We start from the raw sequence: 13,258 nt of genomic DNA, 5'->3' as shown, positions 1-13,258 counted from the left end.
ATATAGATCACAAGATATAGGAGCAGAAGTAGGCCCGTCGAGTCTGTTCCACCATTCTTCCACTCACCCCCACTCCTCAACTTTCTCCCCATAACCCTTGATTCCTTGTCAATCTCTGCCTTAAATACACCCAATGACGTCACGTGGGTTTCACGACCCACTGACACAATCAATTTTTCCACATTTGTTTTAAATTGACACCCTTTTATCCTGAAATTATGCTCTCCTGTCCTAGAATTCCCTACCATGGGAAACATCTTTGCCATATGTACTCTGTCCAAGCCTTCCAGCATTTGAAATGCCTCTGAGGACCACCTTATCCTTCTGGACTCCAACTAGTACAGTCGAAGAGTCGACAATTGTTCCTCATACACTAACCCTTTCATTCCTGATATCATTCCAGTAAATCATCTCTGACCTTCTCTAACACCAGCACATCTTTTCTCAAATACAGCACCCAAAACTCGAATTCTGATTGAATGGAAAGGCAATTCTCCAACGACACTAACACAACAGTTACATGATATTATGTCTTGTTGATATTTACCACTCGGGAAGGTTCTTGTTGGTTTTCAGATAGAGGTGTGTTGTTCAGCGAAGCATTAGTGTTTTTGTGACTCAACGTACCAGCATCTGAAGTCCGCTATCTCTTCAGAAAAGCTCTGATAGCTTTAGCATGGAGCAGAGCTGAACCACGACTTTGCAGGTGTTTAAGGGAGTGTGTGGGCAGGGTTTGTTCTGGACCAACAATCTCACCAAATGACTCTGTTTGAAATCAAGATTCAAACCATTTTGAGGAATACAACAGGAATTGTTCAACAAGAGCCTGGTGTTCCTTGAGGAGTTTTCTTTCAATAGTGGAAATGATTTTTTTTTAAAGCCCGTTAATCTTCCTGATACAGATCTTTGTATTTAACTTTCAGGTTGCTATCTGTTGTTAACTTGGAGGCCTTTAATGGGGTGACTGGGTGGAATCTTTGCTTTAACCAAGCAGTTCGCTTGCAATTTTCCAGCTGTGGGATGCGGTGCAGTTGCTTGCAAGTTTAGCAAGTGGGATTATGATGTGAAACTGCAACTCACAGCGTCATTTTTGTTTTTGAAAATGCGGATGTGAAAATTTTAACTTTGGTCTCCTTGGTTTGCTTAAGTTTATAGAGGAGATGTTGGGTCAAGCTGAGAAGACAGAGTTGGATGCCCATTTGGCGAATCGGCTGGGCAAAGCAGAAAGCACAAAACGAGGGGCTGAAAAATTAATGAAGCAAACTGAAGTGCCGTTGAACCCAAACCCAGGTAAAGAATTTAATTTGAGCAGCAATACTTAAGAGATCAAACGATTTGGGCTTTTAGTGGTGTCCTATTTAAATGAACAAAATCTGATTAGAATAGAAGTTTATCTAATGTTTGGAAGTTGCCACAAAAAAATGGAGCATATAAATAAGATGTTGTAATTAAGATAAATGAACAATACAATGAGCCTGGTGTCACAGTATCTGCTTCAGTCTACAGTACATCACCATTAAACCTGATCCCCACTTTACTCCTGGTGTCAAATTATCTACCTCAACATACCGTAAATCACTGTTAAACTTTCTCCCCTTGTGAACCTGGTGTCACAGTATCTGACACAGTTCATAGTATATCACTGTTAAACCTCACAAATGTGAATCCTACGATAAAATAATGCACCCCTTCTAAGTCTCACAGTATTCTAATCCCCACCTATTTAAAAAATTCCAAAAAAGAGAGAAAAATCAATCCCAAAACAAGCTGCTCAAAAGTAGTAGCCCCCTAAAAATTTGGGTGTGGTAAAGTCCACAAGTGGCAGGTGACTAAAGGACTCAGTGTCACCCACCCCCAGTCAGACTTTCACAAAGTACTGAAACAAAAACATTCAACCCAGTGATTCCAGTCCCAATGATTGTTCCGGATCTTCAATATCGAGAAGACTTTGCGTCAATTCAACTTTTTTCCCATTCTTTCCATATTTTCCAATCTTCCCATTTCCATTCCCATTGACCCTTCCCTTCGGTGACAATGGCGATGATCGCCCATTTCCTCATACATCTGGCAATGAATTAGCAAATATTAAAGCATCATGGTCATTCTACAAAAAACTGAGATAGAAAATTCCCATAAAAATCTTTCAATACTGCCGCATGACGAAAAGCAAATTCATATCCCTTTTGCCACAATACTTCTTAGGCTGAATTAAATTCTCGGTCTCTTCTGATAATTTCTTGACTCAGATCTGCATTAAAAAAACCCTATTATTTTGAACCATCAGTGGATCCTGATTTTGCCGTGTTTTCTGCACCACCAATCGGAGGATCATCTCTCTGTCTCGATATTTAAAACAGCGAATCAAAACTGCTCGTGGTAGTTGGCCTGGAAACGGTTTCTTCCTTAACGCTCTGTTCGCTCGATCTAATTCCAGTCCATCTTGAATGAATTACCTGCCCTACACTTCTGGGATGCATTTCTTCAAAACCTTCACCGGATCCGAACCTTGCATATCTTCCGGAAGAACTATTATCTTAACATTATTTCTATGACTTTGATTTTCTAATGAGTCAAACTTCTTCAATAATTCCTTCTTCTGAATCCCCCAATCTACAAAAGGATCTTCCACTATTTCCATTTTTTCTCTATTACGCTCCACTTGACTCTTGCATTCAAGAAAGCCTCCTCAATCTTTTTAAAATGATTTTGCACAGTATCCACTGATCGTGTCCATCTCGTAACATCACTCTTAACTACATTAATATCTTGCTTCATAAAAGTTATTTCTTCACACACAGTGTTCATTTTAGTTTTCATTTCCAAAAATCCTTGAGTCATCTGATGAGTCATCTGCATTGATATATTTGACATATCTTCCATGAGCTGAGCAATCCCTTCCAGAATTGGAAACACAGAATCCAGTCCAGGATCCATCACCTCCCTTTGAGGCTGACCTTCTTTTGCCGCAGTCCCCAGTTCTTCAAATTCTAATGAAGTTGATCATCTTCTTCCTCCATAGCAATAGGTCCTCTTCCGGTGCTGCTGCGGGTCTGGACACCCGACACAGTGTGCCGACCTCGTCGGTTCACCATCGCTCAGGCTCCCCCACAGCTCACACCTTCTCCAAAGGTTCATGGACCCTCGACGCACTGTGCATGCCCCGTAGGGCCAACGACTGCGCAGGTGTGTCTTCTGATGCTACACTGTACCTCTCTTGACCACCAGGCAATGCTGCAGGCTCAGCGGCCTGTCCTCGCTCAGCTGGCCCGCCCTCACGCCTGTGTTCATGAGTGCACGAGTCAAAACTGCTGAACTCATCGCTGAACTGCTGCCATCTTGCGATAGCGCAAGTTGTGCCGACGAAATACTTCGCCAGGCAGGAATCCTCTGAGGCTTGGAGACGCCAGTCGACAACTCCGTTGCTTCAAGTTGAACTCGGACATAATTCTTCAACACTTTTTTAAGGTAATTTCTTCTGGAACTGAGTTTTCGATTTTTTCACATTTGTAGCTATTTTGATCCTCCACAATTCCAAAGTCTATAAACAGTATTTTTAATCACTTTTACAACTTTTAAAATCGAGCATTTAATAGTCTAACTGGGGAAGGGTGGAACCACATGTCTACCCTCTGCACCATCTTGTCACAGTATCTGACACAGTTTATAGTAAATCACTGTTAAACCTTCACATTACTGTGAATGCTGACTCTCAGTTTCTGCCTCAATCTACCGTTCATCAACGTTAAACCTTCTCCCCCTGTTAACTTCATGTTAAAGTATCAGCCTAAGTTTACCACACATCACCATTAAAACTTCTCCCCATTGGGAGACCGGTTTTACTGTATCTGCCACAGTTTATCGTACATCACTATTATACCTTCTCACTACTGTGAACTCGGTGTTACAGAGCCTGCCACTCTACCGCACATCACCAGTAAACCTTCTCCTCAATGTGAGCCTGGTGTTACTGTATCTGCCACAGTTTCTCCCCAATATGAAGCTGGTGTCACCGTATTCGCCAAAGGTTATCGTACAACTCTGTTCAACATTTTCCCCACTATGAACCCGGTGTCACAGTAACTGCCTCAGTTTCCCATACAACACCAATAAAGCTTTTTTTCCCCACTCTGAGCCCAGTATCAATGTGTCTACGTAGTCTCCTGTACATCACCATTAACCTCCTCCCCACAGTGAACCAGATTTCACAGTATCTGCCTCAGTTTATTGTACATCATTTTAAAACCTTCTTTCTACTGTAAACCTGGAGTCACAGATTCTGCCTTATTCTACCATACTTCTCTGTTAAACCTTCTCAGTACTGTGAACACAGTGTCTCAGTATCAGCCAAAGTCCTCGACTGTACATCTCCGTTAAATATTCTCCAAACTGTGAACCTGGGGTCACATTGTCTGATACAATTTATCGTACATTACTGTTAAACTCGCCATATAAGCTCCAGATAACGAAAGAGGAGTTCTCGCATCTGCAGGAACTGGGGATCATTCGTCGCTCTGACTGCCCTGGGGCTCACCGCTCCGCCTGGTCCCAAAAGCCTCCGATGGCTGGCACCCCTGCGGAGATTATCGACGGCTTAATGACATGACAGTATCTGACCATTACCCCATCCCTCACATTCAGGACTTTATGGCCAATCTGCATGATATGAGAGTATTCTCCAAGGTCAATCTGGTGTGCGTGTATCATCAAATCCCATAGCACCCCGACGACATCCCCAAAACGGCCATCATCACCCCCTTCGGTTTGTTCGAATTTTTATGCATGCCTTTCAGGCTCAAGAACACCGCCCAGACTTTCCAGCACCTCATGGATACAGTGCGCAGGGATTTGAATTTTGTGTTCATTTATCTGGATGACATTCTTGTCGCCAGCAGAGACTGGGCACAACACAAGTCTCACCTGCACACCCTCTTCTCCCGACTGGCCGAATTCAGCCTAATGATCAGCCCGGCCAAATACCAGTTTTGTGCAGAAGAAAATTTGGATGGGATGAAACTAATCCAGAATCCATTGCACAAGATTGGAAAAATTAGATTGAGCATCTTCAAATACTTGGAAGTTTTGACGTCAACAGACTTTGGAGTGGCCACATTTGCTCAGTTACACCATTTTTCTGATGTAAGTGAAGGTGGTTTTGATCCTGTCAGTTACTGAGTCCTGTGAAATAACCAAGTGCGAGTACATGGTGGATTTGTAATGGGAAAAGCCAGAGTGGCTCGATTAAAGTCGGTCACAAGACCTTGAATGGAATTGACTGCTGCTACTATGGTGAGCAAAATGGACGCTATGTTAAGAAGAGAATTACAGATGGAGTTAGCAGATCCTGTGTTTTGGACTGATAGAACATCAGTGCTTAAATATATTAATAATGAAATCATGAGGTTTCATCTCTTTGTGACTGACAGAGAGAATGAAAACCTGGACAACAACAAATGGCAGATTTACCACAAGACAGAGTTTCACCTGATGAATTCCCATTTACATCCGTGGAAATTGATTATTTTGGTCCTTTGCAAGTAAAGTGAGGACGAAGTGTTGAAAAACGATATGGAGTTATTTTCACTTGTTTGACTATGAGAGCAATTCATATTGAAGCAGCGTCATTGCTTGATACAGACTCTTTTATTAATGTTCTTTGGCGTTTTATTCCTAGACCTGGTCAAGTAAAAGAATTATGTTCTGATAATGGATCTAACTTTAAAGGAGCTGAACGAGAATTATGAAAAGTTATTCAAAATGGGAATCAACATCAAATTCATGTTGCATTACTTCAGAAAGAAGTTAATTGGATATTTAATCCACCCATACTTATGGGTGTGGTACGGGTAAGGGTTAGTTAGTTGTGGAGAACGTTTACAAAGGTCTGTACTGGGCAGTACTGGGCAGCAATGCTTAATGTTGTAATGGATGCGGAAGCTCTGGGAAGGGGTAAGGGAGGGACTGGCCAGGAAGTCTGCAGATGCTGGGTCCGAGGGCAATGCACAAACATGCTGGGGAAACTCATGGATAGTTTTGTGAGGAGCAGGTCCTGCATCACGAGTCAAATTGAGTATTTCGAGAAGGTGTCAAAGGAAATAGATGAAGGTCAAGGTCTGTATGTGCTGCACGTGGATTTTAGTAAGGTGCTACAAGGTCGTCATGGTGGCCTCATTCACAATGTCGGTAGGCATGGGATCCATGGAGCCTTGGCTGTGTGGATTCAGAATTGGCTTGTCTGCAGTAAACAGAGGGTAGTAGTAGATGGAACAATGACTAGTGGCTCTCCAAATGGATCTGCTCTGGGACCCCTCATCTTTGTGATTTTTATGAATGATGATGGGAGTGGAAGGGTGGGTACGTCAGGGGATCACACAGAGGTAGAGATGTTGTAGACAGTGTAGAAGGTTGTCATAGGTCATCCAGTTTGCAGAGAAGTGACAGATGGAGTTGAATCCTGTAAATACAGATGTACTTAATCAAGCAACTGGTACAGGTTAATTTCCAAAGTCATTTTCAAGGGCACGAATAAAAGTTATTCCAAAGAAGGTTGGAGACCCATTAAAATTAGCTTCATATAGACCAATATCTTTATTTAATGCGGATTACAAGAATGTGAGGGCAGAGCACTTGGTTAATGGCAGGATTATGAACAGTGTGCAGGACTGAGATATATTTATATCCTGCTCCATAAATCGCTCAAGGTTGCTGTGCAAATTGAGAGGGAGTTTAAGATGGTGTATTGTGTGCTGGCATTCAGGATTCAGGGGATTGAGTTCAGGAACTGAGAGGTAACGCTGCAGATGTACAAAATTCTAGTCAGACCACACTTGGAATATTGTGTGCATTCCTGGGGCGAGAATACCAGTGAACGTCTAAATAAGGTGAGATGAGGGAACTTTAGACAAGATGTGAGGGGGATATTTTATTCACACAGAATGTAGTGGATGGCTGGAATACATTGCCAGGGGTAGTAGTGGAGGCTCATCCAAAAAAGGCATGAAAAATATTTTAATATAGGGACAGGAATAAAAGAAAAACAGAAGGTACTGGTGAGAGGGAGGGAAGAGTAATATTGTTGTGGGGTAGGTTCAGATGGGTCAGCTGAAGGGACTCGACTGATCCATCCATGATTTGTCCAGCATCTTGCTGCCATGTCGTGGTGAACCAGGGTGTTGCCTGATGGAGACACGGTACTCTGAGCTCTGCAGAGAAAGATTGTGGTTTTCTCCATAACACACTTCCTCAGGTAAAGCAGAGGAAGGGAAAGGCCCTAGTGTGCAGGGGTAGGGAGGGGGTGATGGGGGAGGAGTTGGGGCCCCCCATAGTCATCATGATCAGGCCTCGGAGACGGCATCTCTATCACTCGTATTTTCTTCCCAGGAGAAGGAGCGATCTCAGAGACAAGACACGAGTCCAGAAGAACATTGCATTGCAGCTGAACAGAGGACAGACAACATCATGATGGCCTGAACCCCTCCCCTTCTCCCTCTGGCCCTGCCAACTCTATTCACCACCTCTTCCATATCCCTTCACCCACTTCCCCTCCCATTTCTCCCCTACCTCTCCTCCATTCCAATCCCCTCCCACTCACCTTCCCCTTCACCTACCCTCACACCTATGCCCTAAACTTAGCCCTCCTCCCTTCACCTCCCCTTCCCCTCTCCTTTCCTCCTCCCCTTCGCCTCCTACCCTTCCCCTCCTCCCCTTCCACTCCCCTTCCCTTCCTACCCCTAACATAGGGGAAGGAGTGATAGGGGAAGGAGGTAGGAGAAAGGGGGGTAGTAAGAGGGTAGGGGTAGGTAATGGGGTAGTGGTAGGGGGTGCGGGTATGGGGTAGGGTTAGGGGAAGGGGGTAGGTGTAGAGGATAGGGGTAGGGTTTAGCTTAGGGTTGGGGAAGGTGGGTAGAATTAAGATAAGGGTCAGGGATGGGTAGAGGTACAGTTAGGTTTAGGGTTAGGAGATGTGGGCTCGGGTTAGGTCGAATATGCTCTGCCACTATTTTCCCCAAGCAGAGAGACCCTGGAGCCTTGGCAGCATTGGTGCATCATAAATGTGGGCATATGGGGGCACTATGATGGACAGAGGATCTGGGGGTCTCATGATGTTGCAAGAACTGTGATGGCCAAATGCCCTATTTGTCAGCAATTAAAACCAAGGGCCACTTTCGCTGGGGTTCGGGAGTTGGCCAAGTCTGATAAATTGACCATATCAGGCCTCTCCCCTGCCAAAATAAAAAGTGATATGTTTTCACGATGGTCAGCACATACTTGGATGTCCTGCCAGCGGGCCGACCAAGCACCATTTAAGCGTGCTCCATATGTGGAATACCCTATCGGGTAACGTCTGACCAGAAATGGGTGGTGATTCCAAGTTTTTGGGGCCACCTGCATATCCCCTACCACCCACAGGCATCCAAGATCAATGAGTGAATGAATGACCTGTTCAAGGTATCGTATGTGACAAGTTGATTGTCAAGTCTTCTATCCATGAGTGGTTGCAAGTGTATCGATTAATCCGGCGAGGTTGTGTCTGTGTGTGTCTTTTACTCCTCGTGCGACTTCACTACATGTGTCAATAAAAGACAACTGTGTTCTAATTCGCCACCCTTGGGAACACTCGAATCTGTTTCACACACATAATAATTGGTGCAGTGAGCAGGGTCCTTCGAGTTCCGACTGAACACAGCAGCAGTGGAGTTGCTTTGGAATCGGGACAGGAAATCTAATGCAGGCAGGGAGAACAAGATCTGCGGGTGGACTGACGAGAGTGCAGGGTTGGGGAGCTTGGCAAGCATGCTGGCGGACCACGGCAAACTGGTAGACTGGTCCAAGCTCCTGGATCCACATCTTGAGAAAATAGGTCACCACGTGTTGTCCCACTTCAAGAAGTCGGGGTTCCCAAAATCTAAGGGGAATCAGAGGGTGCCTTTTGGCTGCCAGTGTTTCTCCTGAGAAACCAATGTGAGATCATAGAAAGGAAAGATTTGGAGAGGGCCCAGGAAAATAAGGAGAGAAAGGAGGTCCAGCAGTGCTGCTGTGCACTGCAGGAGCCAGCACAGACTCTCCCAACCTGAGCCACTGATGTCGAGATGAGAGGGACAGAGGTAGCCAACAGGCATGCCAATCAAGGTCTGACTCCCCCCCCACTCCCCCAGTGAGTGAGTTTGTACTGGCCATGGAGCGATTAGCTGAGGCCATGTGCCAGGATTAAGGCATTAAAGGTTTCAGAACAGGCCAGGAAGAGCATGAAATCAATTTATTTGCAGAAGTTGTTCTGATATATCTGACAGACCCGACACACTCATTGCCCAAGTTGTGCTCCACGCTGGTGGACTATGGGCAGATCTCTGGGTATAAGTTCTTTTGGGATATGTGCAAAATCATGTCACTTAGGAAGGGGGATTAGAGCCAATGTCAAGAAAATAGTCAACAAATGTGGAGGCAAAATGGGATCAAATATCTAGGAGTTAGAATAGATAACAACGAGTAATTTAGACCAGCTGAATTATTCTCCCCTTGCTTGGGGAAATTGAGGAGGATTTAAATGGTTGGATGTCCCTGCCCATTACACTAGTGGTGTTACAGAGAGGGGAGGTGTCACAGAGGGGGGAGATGATGACACAGAGGGGGTGATGATGTCACTGCATGGGGCAGCCATAGCTGAGTCGTGCCATGGCACAGCAACAAGAGATAGATGCCTCTCCTGGAAGGGGATTCTGGCCCACGTGTCGGAGTAGGACGCTGTCTCATCCCAGGGACCCTCTGATCAACAGGGTTGTGTTTGGAATCACCCTGCACCCATGGGTGAGATAAAGAGCCTGTTACAGGCTCCCCTACTGGGACAGAGCCTCCTCTGGCACCATCCATCACCCAGAGTGGGCGGAGAGAATGGAGGCTGCATTTAATCCCCTCTCCCCATCCTGAGTGCAGGGCACTTTATGAGGCAGCTGGAGGGGACTGGGGAGGGGAGAACAATGGCATGTGAGGGGATACAGGGATGGGGTCTGTAGGAGTGGAGGGGAGAACGAAGGAACGGGGTTGCAACACAGGCTAATGTCAAGGGAGATTGGATCAGAGGTAGGGGACATAGGGTTGAGCTGGGGGGATGGGGTGCGAGAGGACGGAAGGCACTGGGGAAACCATGGGGGTTGTGTTGGGTGGGGGATGAGAGTGTGGTCGAGGAATCGGGGCAGGGGAGAGTGTGAGGTGTCTGAGGGAGAAGAGAAGTTGCGAGGGGGATGGAAGGCAGACCTTTCAACAGAAATGGGACAGAGCTCCCCCTCCACCTGGAATGGGATCTGTCCACTGAATGACAGGACCGCTCCTCCACCCGCCACCTCCCCCCCCCCCCACCCCGTGGTTACAAGATCCCTTCCACACTTGCATACACCCCCCACACCCCCCCAACCGGGATAGGATTCTTTCCCCCAGTGGACCTGGATCAAGGTGCTAGAAAGTGTTTCTGCTGCGGCGGACCCAACAGAGTTGAGCGGTGAAGAGTGGGGCTCTCTCCGCACCACCTGCTCCCTCAGGCGACGAGGTCTTGCTTGCATCATGGAAGATCACGGTGTTGCTGAGCTTCTGGGAATGTGGAGGGCTTCTGCTAAACACGTGGTAGGGTTCAGAGTGGTTCATCTCCCCGGGACGTGCTGAAGGTCAAGGATGACCCGATCCTCCCATGGAGCGAAGGTTGTAGACAAAGTGAACGGCTGCGGAACTGGCCTCAATCTGAGGAGAGTGATCAAAGAGGGACCTGGGGTGGCAATATTTCTACTGAGAGGCTGGAACGAACCACCAGAGGATCAATTCTGACATTTTGGTGACCCTTGGAAGGGAGTTAGAGGGAGGGGTAGAGACTAACTTGGACAGCAAGGCTGGGTTGGGATAAATGACCTGTTGTGTACCCTCTGGTGTGTAAATGCTGCTGTTTCTGCCCCAGAGGACATGTCAATAAGGTCACAACAGAGGTGGCCACACCGTGTCATGGACCCAACGTCCCCAAGGTGGTGTCCTGGACAGATAATAAAATCATCGACAATGGATCTTTCGGTGTGGTGTACCAGGCAAGGCTGGTGGACTCCGGAGAGCTGATTGCCATCAAGAAGATCTTGCAAGACAAGAGATTCAAGGTGAGGGGGAGGAGCAGTTGTGTGGAAATGGAAAACCCTGATATTTAACTTTAGGGCCTACAGCACGTTCACAGGCCCTTGCGACACTTGAGCCCATTTCACACAATTACACCCAATTGACAAACACCCCAAACACATTTTTGAAGGGTGGGTGGAAAGAGGAGCATCTGACAGAGACCTAAGCAGCCATGGGTTTGGAAACAGAGAAAGTCACACAAACCCACAACAGCACCCCCCCTCCCCACACACAACCCCCACCCCACACACACACACACACACACACACACACACACACACACACACACACACACACACACACACACACACACACACACACACACACACACCTGGCAAATATCAGAGATTTTCTGCAAATTAATTGTTTAGTAGAAGCTGGGAAAACAATCATAAAAACTGAAATGATACTTCATTGAACCCCATGACGAGTCCCCACTCTAGCGACACGAAAAGTCCCCCCCACTGACTCTCGACAAGTCCCCCACTTCGGCCTCCCTCGGAGTTCTCCACCTCTGACCTCTTGACGAATCTCCTCCCCGCCTCCCCCCTCAACTTGGACAAGTCGCCCCTCAGGGCCCCGACCCATCGCCCAGCCTTGCTGATGTTCCTCTCTCGCCATAGAACCGCAAACTGCAGATCGTGCGAAAGTTGGATCACACCATCATCGTCCCTCTTCTCAACTTCTACTCCTCTGTAGTCAAGGTAAGATCCACCTGCACCCACCCCACCCCCACTCTGATGCATTTCATTTGCTGCTACCTTCCCCATTCCTTCAATCGATCTGTCTCGCTGCAGCCTCTCTGTTGCCTCCATCCTGCCCCTCTGAGCAGTGCCGACTCTTTGACGCTGGCTGCCCTGCTCCTCACCCATTAACTCATGACCTCTTGCCATTTCAACGCCAGACAGCAGCAAGACCACAAGACAAGGTCGCCAAATTCGGCCACTCAGCCCCTCCAGTCTGTTTCCCCAATTCATTTCACGAATGTATTTTCCCCCATAACTCACTTCCCCAGAACCTTTTGGTGCCCTTCCAAATCAACGCCTGCTCTGAATCATCCCAACAACTCAGCCTCCACATGTTCGACCCCAGCCAACACCCGGCTGCAAACATTTCTCATCTCGAAAGGTCAATGGTTTTTCTCTCCCGGTGAATCCTTGCCTCACGAGGGAGGGCAGTCAGAGCTGCACATTTTGTGCAGTCTCACCAGAAGCCGATTGATGGGGCAGCGGATGGGTCCACTACGGCCTGTTGACGCTCTGCTCGCTGAGCCCTTGGATTCATGCAATGTTGTGTTGAGCAGTGGGGGCATCAGGCCTACAGAGAGCAGGAGGGGCTGCCACTCCAGTTGGGAGACGCACTGGGTGTTGGAGGGTAAATCCAGCTGACATTTTTGTATTGTGTCCAAGAGAAAGAGGAGGTTTATTTGAATCTGGGTCTGGACTATGTTCCCGAGACGGTTCACTGCATGGCCCAGCACTTCAACAAGGCCAAGCAGCCCATTCCCATGATCTACATCAAGGTGGTTGTGGGTCTGGGTGGTCAAGTTGTCCACTGGGGCAAGCTTGGATGGTGGGGTTGGAGGATATGAAGGAGTTTACTGGCTGAGTCTCGCTGGGGACTGGATATCGATGAAGGGTGCATGAGGGTCTCAATGGGTATTGGTGAGGAGAGAAAGGGTAGTGAGGGGAGAGGGGTGGAGAGGATGATGAGGATGGATGTTGATTGGCAGGGAGGGGCCTTTCACCCACCTCCCCTTACCCTCAGGTTATAGACCCGGCCAGTGTGGAGGCAGAGTGGGTCATGTTATATCGTTGTGTTGCCAGATGTTCATGTACCAGCTGTAGCAGAGCATGGCCTACTTCCATCCTCAGGGGGTTTTCCATTGAGACATCAAGCCCCAGAAGATGCTGGTAGATCCCGAGATGGCCTTCTTATTGCTCCTTTATTTCGGCAGGTAGATCCACCCCTGTCTGTCCGTTCACCACCTCAACGCGGTCCTGATCCCTCTCCCCAACACGGCCTTGTCCCCTCCCCATCAGCTCTCACCCCTCCCCCACCAGCTCTCTCCACTCCTCCCTCTCCCAACTTGCCCCTTCCACAGCTTAATAACTTA

At 47.3% G+C, this 13,258-nt stretch overlaps 1 long non-coding RNA gene across 1 annotated transcript; it reads left to right on the top strand.

Annotated features, from left to right (window-relative positions):
• The first annotated feature begins 9,650 nt into the window (after nt 1-9,650).
• Nucleotides 9,651-11,865, top strand: LOC138751148 (uncharacterized). The gene is made up of 3 exons (XR_011349737.1): nt 9,651-9,801; nt 10,937-11,126; nt 11,766-11,865. It is a non-coding gene; the product is annotated as an uncharacterized lncRNA (long non-coding RNA).
• Nucleotides 11,866-13,258: the final 1,393 nt, after the last annotated feature.

The sequence above is a fragment of the Narcine bancroftii genome, unplaced genomic scaffold (assembly GCF_036971445.1).
Source record: "Narcine bancroftii isolate sNarBan1 unplaced genomic scaffold, sNarBan1.hap1 Scaffold_761, whole genome shotgun sequence".
NCBI lineage: Eukaryota > Metazoa > Chordata > Chondrichthyes > Torpediniformes > Narcinidae > Narcine > Narcine bancroftii.
This window is presented reverse-complemented; position numbering and strand designations above follow the sequence as displayed.